This window comes from Trachypithecus francoisi, unplaced genomic scaffold (genome assembly GCF_009764315.1).
Source record: "Trachypithecus francoisi isolate TF-2019V2 unplaced genomic scaffold, Tfra_2.0 Contig01440, whole genome shotgun sequence".
In the NCBI taxonomy this organism is placed as follows: Eukaryota; Metazoa; Chordata; class Mammalia; order Primates; family Cercopithecidae; genus Trachypithecus; species Trachypithecus francoisi.
The window spans coordinates 26721828-26730919 of NW_022681431.1; positions in this window are offsets into that span (position 1 = coordinate 26721828).

The window sequence follows — 9092 nt, forward strand, 5'->3', positions numbered from 1 at the left end:
CAATGGACAAGTTCCTGGTTCCCCACCCAGCTGTACAGGCTGCAGGCTTGTCCTGGTGGCTTGTGTGACCTTGCCCCGGTTCCTCCCCTTGTAACTTCAGTTGGTTTCACTTCTGGACCTCAACACATGCACACACAGACACATGTATGCACACAGAGACACACACGGACACAGAGACACATGCTTGCACACACAGACACATGCATGCACACACACATCACACAGACACACAAAGAGTCCTGGGCACCAGGGTTGTTATGCTCACACAACTGTATACAGACACACGTGCACACACAGACACACGTATGCACACAGAGACACACGCATGCACACACACTCTCACAGCCTTCTACCCCTGTCAGTAGTCTGGGGTTGCACTAAATATCAGAAGCATCAACATACATTTTACAAAGATTAACCTCAAACAGTGCAATGCCTGGAATTTCTACCTACTATGCGTTCCTGCAAACATCTCAATTCACCCAATTGTGACAATTATAAATGAAGGGCCTTATTGCAGTCTCATGCTGTCTTTTCAGACTTGGTAACACACTTTGAGGGCTGGTTTTAGTCTTTGAGGTAAGACTGATGTCAAAGTGTCCAGTTTTTCCATTCAGCCGCAGAGTTTGCTGCCTGCAAAACATGTCTAAAGTTATCCCTAATTCCAAGTCCTCTCTACACAGTCATCCTCTCCAATGTAATAATTCTAAAACCTTTCTTGACTCCTGCTTTTAATAAAGTACATTTACAGAGGATATGAATTCCAGATTTGATTTCAAACTCTAGGGATGTATATTCCTCTTCTGGAACTTGTATATCCGGTCCTGGGATGAAAAAAAAAGGGGGGAGGAGAGAAAGAAAGAGAAAAAAGAGGGGGATGGAGGGACCATAGCATCACAAGCATTCCTTGTATTTCTTCTGTCTTTTACATGCTAAGCATGTAGAGCAGAGACAAGCTGATGCACAGCATCTGGTTAAAGTCAGGTAAGTAACACTCTGGGGAAAAAGCCTGAAGTCCGTTGCCAACCTCTTTCTCTTTCTAGTGTGTTTTTGCAGATGGATGAAAACTGCAGCCAATAAAGTGTTCAATTTTAGGTGAGAAAGAAAGAAAGATGAAAGGAAAGAAAGAAAGAAAGAGATAGAAAGAAAGAGAGAAAGAAGGAAGGAAGGAAGGGAGGGAAGGAAGGAAGAGAAAGAAGGAAGGAAGGAAAAAGAAAGAAGAAAGAAAGAAAGAAAGAGAAAGAAAGAAAGAGAAGGAAGGAAGGAATAGAAAGAAGGAAGAGAAAGAAGGAAGGAAGGAAAAAGAAAGAAGAAAGAAAGAAAGGAGGGTGGGTGGGAGGGAAGAAAGAAAGAGAGAGGAAAGAAAGAAAGAGAAAGAAAGAAAGAAGGAAGGGAAGAAAGAAAGAGAGAAAGAAAGAAAGGAAGGAAGGAAGGAAAGAGGAAACATTTTGCTCAATCACTGCCCTATCAGCTCCATGCCATTTGGAACATTTGACACAACAAAAGGAACATGGAACCATGCCACCCCCAGGTGTCACCACGCCAGGAACATCTTCAGCTATGGATTCACCTGAACGAAGGCTGGAATATATGACTGGGCCTGGACACAGGAAACTGAAGGTGTGCTTCTGAACACAAACTCCTGTCACCATTGTTCCATGGGCATCTCCTGCAGTCATTGAAGAGGCTTTAACCTGAGAGTTCACGGCAACTGAAAAACAACTCACAACTTGTTACATAGAAGTCGAACCAGACTGGTCTAATGCAGTTACACTTGTTCTCTCCATATGTCAGATGGGGATATTAATATGCCTCCCCTCTCTCCCACACTGGCCCGGAGTGCAGAGGAGCCTCTTCTCATACCTTTTAAGAAGAAGGTTAGAGTGTTGTGCAGAGTCCCCAAGGCACTCACCCTACTCAGAGTACAGAGGACTTGTGAAAATGCTCTGATTTTTCCTAGGAGCCCCAGCCCCACCATGACACGGGAAACTAAATTTACTCCACCCTCTAATCTCAGTCCAAGCTCATGCTCTGGAAGTTTTCTTAAGATTTCTCTTTTGGAGAAATACCCAGAGTTTCCGATGTCTCTCTCCTTTCTTTCTCTCACCAAGATGGTGCCAGGGTGTAGGAGGAGGGTGGATTGTATTCTCATGGCAGGAGAAGGGCAGGCTTAATTCCACATGGTGTCTTCTGGATCCATGCTGTGTTTGTTGCATGGTGGCTGATCTGGGCTGCCCCGTGGACTGGTGACCACTGATGTGTGGCTTGTCCCGTTCCTTGGCATTCTGCCAGTGTCTGCCGAAGACTGTGGGTTGGGTAGCTTGTGGTTCATTTCATCTCTTGGGTAAGTCACAGTCCAGCCCTTTTTTTTTCTTTTTTTCCTAATTTAACCCCCTTGGCTCTCTATTGCTGTGGGTCCCTGGGTCTGGCTATGACTCCGGTGAGGTCAGAACTCAGGCAGTTCATTTTGCAGCCCTTGGCCACAGCACCATCTTGCCCCCCACCACAGTCATCCTCTCTGGTAAGTTCTCCAGCCAGACTCAACCAGCATCTGTGCCCCACCCCTGCAGGGGCATGCAGGAGATCCTGAATTCTTTCCACACCACACAGGAACTTAGGGCAACTTGGGAAAGCCAAACTTTAGCCCTTCCACTGCCTAACCACACTGGACTGCTGAGTTTACAATGACATGGCCGCTTCCAGATGGACCTGGAAGCCTGTGTTTCCATGTAGAGTCTTGAATATGAAATGGGGGGAAAGAACCCTGTGTGGACTTTAACTTATTGAACACACCCTTCCCTCTGGGCAGTCCAGAAACAGAAAATCAAAATCAGTGTGTCTCTCCAGCATCTTTCTCCGTTCTTCCTCTCATGGTCCTTTGGGACCAGAAACGGGCAGGCTTTCTGCCTCTACAATTTATCATTCTCCTTTTACCCTAAAGCATCTACCTCCCTTCCCGGCCCAGTCATTTTAAACAGAACCAGTGCTTGCAGGCATGGAAATGACTCTGTGATCCGAGTTTTACCTACAAGCTTGTTTCTCAGATGTTCAATGGGAGCTACAGAAATTTAGAAAATCCTATTTCTCTCCCAACAAAGCCTAGGTTTTGCAACTATTATTTCTACAAAAATCCTACTTTTGATTGGAAGACTTTCAATATTAACTTTTTTTTGCACTGATGCTATAGAAATCTAAAGATAAGTATATCTCTGGCAAAAGGGTAAAGGGTAGTTCAGTCAATAAACACAAAAGAGAAAAGTATATTAATGTTATTCCAAAAATGTTATCAGACGACCTTCAAAATGCCTTCCAACTCAAAAGTATTTGATTTCTGAGATGATGGTGCTTGAGGATTCAGTTTGGAAAGATAACACACTTTTCAAGTGTGTACATATATACTAACTTTATTATCATCTTTCTTATGTTTTCCAAGTGTTAACCCCTCAGAAGCTGGCCCAGGGCAACGTTAACCGTGATGAATGGCCATTTAACCTGCTGATTCTGAATGATGCTTAGTAACATCCAGCAATGTCTATTCTGGCAAAACTGTTTCATGAATTATTCTGAAACCTCTGCCTTGAGCTACTTTCTACTCTGATGTGTCACAGTCCTCCTATTCCCGGTTCTGCATGTACAGACTCACCCAATCAGATGGGGATGGAAAATATTGCAGGCGAGGGAATCCACAATAAAAATTAGGCTGGGTGCGGTGGCTTGCATCTGTAATCAGCACTTCGGGAAGCTGAGGCTGGAGGATTGCTTGAGCCCAGGAGTTTGAGACCAGCCTGGGCAATATAGCAAGACCCATCTCTACAAAAAATTTATTGTAATTAGCCAAGCAGCACGGCCTGTAGTCCCAGTAACTTGGGAGGCTGAGATGGGAGGATTACTTGAGCCTGGGTGGTTGAGGCTACTGTGAGCCAAGATCTGCCATTGCACTCCAGCCTGAGTAACAGAGTGAGACCCTGTGTCAAAACAATAAGAGTAAGAATAAGAATAATAAGAAGAAAACAATACAGGCCAGGTGTAGTGGCTCACACCTATAAACCCAACACTTGGGTAGGCTGAGGTGGAACGATGGTTTGAGCCCAGGAGTTCGAAACCAGCCTGGGCAACATAGCGAGACTCCATCTATACAAAAACATTTTAAAAAATTAGCCAGACTTGCTGGTGTGCATGTGTAGTCCCAGCTACTTGGGAGGCTGAGGTGGGAAGATTTCTTGAGCCCAGGAATTCAAGGCTGTAGTGAGCTATGGTTGCATCACTGCACTCCAGCCTGGGTGACAGAGTGAGACAGGAAAAAAAAGAAGGAAAAAGAGAGAGAGAGGTGGGGGGAAGGAAGGAAGGGAGGGAGGAAGGGAGGAAGGGAAAGAAAGAAAGATGAAAGAAAAAGAGAAAAAGAAAGAAAGAAGAGGAAGGAAGGAAGGAGAGGAAAGAAGAAAGAAAGAAAGAAAAAAGAAAGAGAAAGAAAGAAGAAGGAAGGAAAGGAAGAGAGAAAGGAAGAAAACAATACAGTATAGTAACTGCTTACATAGCATTTCCATTGTTTGAGATATTATACATAATCTGGAGATGATTTACACAGTATATGAGAAAATCCAGGCATGGTGTCATGAGCCTAGAATCCCAGTTATCTGTGAGGCTGAGGGGGAAGGATCCCTAGAGCCCAGGAAGCTGCAATGAGCTATAATGACACCACTGCACTCCAGCCTGGGCAACAGAATGAGGATGTCTCTAAACTAAGTAAATAAATAAAATAAAATATATGGCAGAATGGGCATACGTTACAGGCAAATACTACACCATTTTATATAAGGGACTTGAGCATCCTCAGATTTTTGTATCCTTGGAAACACTGGAACCAATTCCCCATGGATCCCAAGAAACAACAGTGCTTTGGAGATTAGGAATCAGATTCTGCTTGCTGTGGCTTTTCACTTGGGTGACTCACTTTATCCCCACTCCACCCCTTCGTTCTCATACCTCCTAAGAGAACCAGCTACCATGAAGTGAGAGAGGAATTAGAGAAGATGGGTTCCTCAGTTGCTTAAGAAAGTGGACAGGCAAGTCTACCACAGAAGAGAATTGGCCTTTTCAGTGGAGGAGATAAAATTAATACTGACACAAATAGAAAACAAAATTAACATTAAGTACCTTCTATAAGAGAAATATAAATCCAAGAAGAAAGACTGGTCTGAGAAGATTTCACAGATGACTGGAAGGATGTCTAGATTGGGATAAGCATGAGAGAGGAGAAACGCCTTAGCAGGGGAAATAACAATGAAGGCATAAGCACAAGAAGATGGGCAAGAGATGGGGACTGTGAGGAGACCCACTTGACAGGAGAGCAGAGAATGGAGGACCCAGAACCACGGCTACTGTGACAGACAGTGGAGTGCCACTGGAGGCTCATAGCATGCAATGTGATGAGGACCGCTGATCACATTGAGGACCATCTTTCTTTTAAGATGACTGGGGACAAGATGGTTATAATGTGGGAAGTGCCTAGAGCTGGAAAGGCTGTTGTCTGATTAGTCAACTGAACTATGGTCATGGCAGTAGAGGAGAAGAAGAAAATGCAAATTCTAGAGACATGTACAACAAATAAATAGAAATTCTTGATAATTGGCTGGATATGGGAAACGAAGGAGAAGGAACTTAAAGGATTTTGGTATCAAAGATAGGGAGAAGGGTGATGCCTTTGTGAAGAAGAAAGTCAGCTGACTGGAAAGGAGGCCTATGATAAAGTGGAAGGGTAGCAGAGGAAGAACCCCATCTAAAAGAAGAGTAATGGTTTATCTTGGTTATTGGTAACTTGACCTCCCAGCTGGTAAAGTCAAATCGGACCCGAACAATACCAAACACTTTGGCAATGTGGATGGTTCTGTCTACTAGCAACTGGACTTGTGGCTCTCAATCATCAATTAAAGAAGTCATAAACCTGCCTGCTTCACCAGATGGATGTGAGGACAGGAGGCTGCACACCACTGCAAGTTGGGCTCTGGAGCCATGCTGACTATTTTCAAATCTCTGCTCCACTACCTACTAGCTGTGTGGTTTGGGTAAATTACAAAACCTCTCTGTGCCTTACCCTCACCCATAACAATAGGGATAATAAATAATTATACCTACCTCATAAATGAGATCATTTGTGGTGAGCACTTGATACTCAACATAATGACTCAACTTAATCTCGACTCAAAAATTGTTAGCTATTTATTAGTATCATCAAATACAATAATAAAAGTACTAAAATAATTTACAAATTTCAAAGTTTTCAACAAAGGGAAAGATTTTTTTTTCTGGTAAAGACAGCAGGTAGATTGGAAAAGGTACTGGACTTGGAGTCTTGATTGTAATCAAGACTAATGTCTAATACCAATTTTGTTACTTGAGGCAAGCTTTTTTTTTTTTTTAAGTAGAGACAGGGTCTTGTTCTGTTGCCCAGGCCAGAGTTCAGTGGTGCAATCACAGCTTATTGCAGCCTCGAATTCCTGGGCTCCTGCAGTCCTCCCACTCCAGCCGCCTGAGTAGTTCAGGCTACAGGTGCATGCCACCAACCTTGGCTAAGTTTCAAAAAAATTTTTTTGCAGAGATGGGGGTCTCTCTATGTTGCACAGGATGATCTCAAACTCCTGAACTTGACTGACCCTCCTGCCTCCACCTCCCACAGTGTTGGGATTACAGGCGCTAGCCACTGCACCTGGCTAGGGCAAGCTTGTTAACCTCCAAGAAGTCTTAGTTTTCTCATGCAATTGATGTGGGTAATAATAGGGTTCTAAAAGTAAAAAGAGATGAGTCATGTGAACCTATTTTGTAAACTATAAATATTTTACAAAGGAAAGGTATTAATCAGTTATTATCATGACGGATATATTAAAAACCCATACTTCATTTATGTGCGATGGTCAGAATGAATACCCAATTCTTGGAAATGCTTTTACCATGCCTCAAAATAGCATTCCATCGTAACCTTATTTGCACAGGTTCCATGGTTTAATTGCCATAGAAGATGTTCAGTAGTCTTGAGTTACTTTACATTGGCCTGGGCTTTGGAAATGGAGGGCAGTTACTCTGAATAGAATCATTGTAGAGCTTTGCACATTTATTATTTGTTTTAGTTAGGCCAACCCACAGGGTGGGGATGGATGTAGAGGGGCCTGGTCAACCACGAAACAGTGAATTTCCAGCTCTAATCAATCCTTTTAGAAAAAGCCCCAGCCTTCCTAATTTCTAAGTAATGTCCATCATGAACCGCACCTCCTTGAAGGTGAAGGCTCTTCCCGGGCCCTCCCTGGCTCAGCGGTGCTGAGTCATTAGTATGGATGGTTCATAAGAAAACAAAGCTTTGAAAGGCAGGACAGAAACAAATTCTGACTTGACCCCAAATTGCTCCCAAAGCCCAGGGTTTATTTTCCCACTCTACACATCAATCTCAGCCCTCGGGGGGCTAGCAAGATGGGAGCAGAGTTCACGGCACCCTTCAATCAGGAGTGGCGCTTTAGGCAGCAAGGACAGGCCATGAATTATGTGAGCTCATTAAAAATTTCTTTCTTTAGTCATTTCATATTCCTTTATAGAATGTAGCTCTATTTTGACCTTGGACCAGAATGGAACAAAGATTTTAACTTAACAACCCCTTCATCTGCTAATGAGAGGACACCTCTTGCACTTCAACTTCCTCTCTTGCTTGAATGTTTTTTTGGTTCAGTTTTAATTTTTTGTATTGCATTCATTTATATGCTCAGTTTAGGTAATGAAAGTTCTCATTGTTGTCTGCAGAAAGGGTACAAGCCTCACAACTTTTGCCATGAATATGCATAGAGATTGACCTTGGGGAACCATTGTGCTACACTTCAGCATGGGGCCAGTCTGAAATCAGGGTACATTTTCAAGTCACCAGGTACAACTTACAGCTCCATAAACCAAGGCCTGTCCTTGGCACCATTCCCCCTGGCCTGTGGCAATCACAGTAAATGGAACTGGCTCCAGTTCTGGATCCGGCCTTACGGCTCTGAGCAAGAAGCTTTGTCTGCCACTTCCGGTTTCCAGTAATCCTCATATGAGTAACCTTCAGGAATAAAGCACATTCAGAGTGCCTAAAAAATAAAATGTAACTACAGAAGATTTCAGAATGTGTGGCTTTATCTTTTACTTCACAGAGTATTGAGGTGATATTTGGAAATCACAATTAAAGTATAATTTAGTGCTATTAATATGGATTTAAAAGATAGAGAACCAGTAGTTTGGTTCTTGACATGAATTTTTCTTCTTCTTTTTTTTTTTAGAGATAGGGTCTTGCTTTGTCACCCAGGCTGGAATGCAATGGCTTGATCTTTACTCACAGCAGCCTTGAACTCCTGGGCTCAAGTGTTCCTCCCACCTCAGCCTTGCCACATATTTTAAACTGACACTATTCACCCTCTCCAAATTCTTTATTAAATCAGAATGGGGGAAGAGAGGTTCAGAAATCTGCCTCCTACTCTAAAAATACAGGCATTTTCATGTGCATTACAAGCGTATTAAAATATATATGCATTTTGAATTTATCTCTGTTTAAATGGATTCACATTAATGAAACCACTGTCACAGGGTTAACTGGAATTATAAGACAGGCTTTAGGCAGAATTATAGCTAGGCATTGTCTGGGATATGAAAACTGATGCATTTTGACCCATTTCCCTGCAGCTGCTAAGTAACCAGAAGTCATGTAGCTCACTGACCACGTGCGCCCCCATTGTTCCCATAGATAGAATCTCTAACGACTGGACCTTTTTACCCAAGAATTGCTTTGCTTGAGGTGTTTTTCAGATCCTGAATTCCAGCAGAATGGCTGACCTCAGCTGATCTGAAGACCCCCATCAAGGAACTGACTCAGCACAGGAATGCAGTTTCTTTATCTCCCTTTCCCATGAGGTCACCCCTCACTTCTCACTTCTCAATGAGTCAGTGATGATCATATGTTTTAGTCCTTTGCCAAACAAGATCCCTTAAATGCTCCATCCCCAAACCTCTTGAGGAGGCAGATTTGAGGTTTCTTCCCATGTCCTCATTTGGCTGCCTTACAATTATTAAACTCTTTCTCTGTTGCA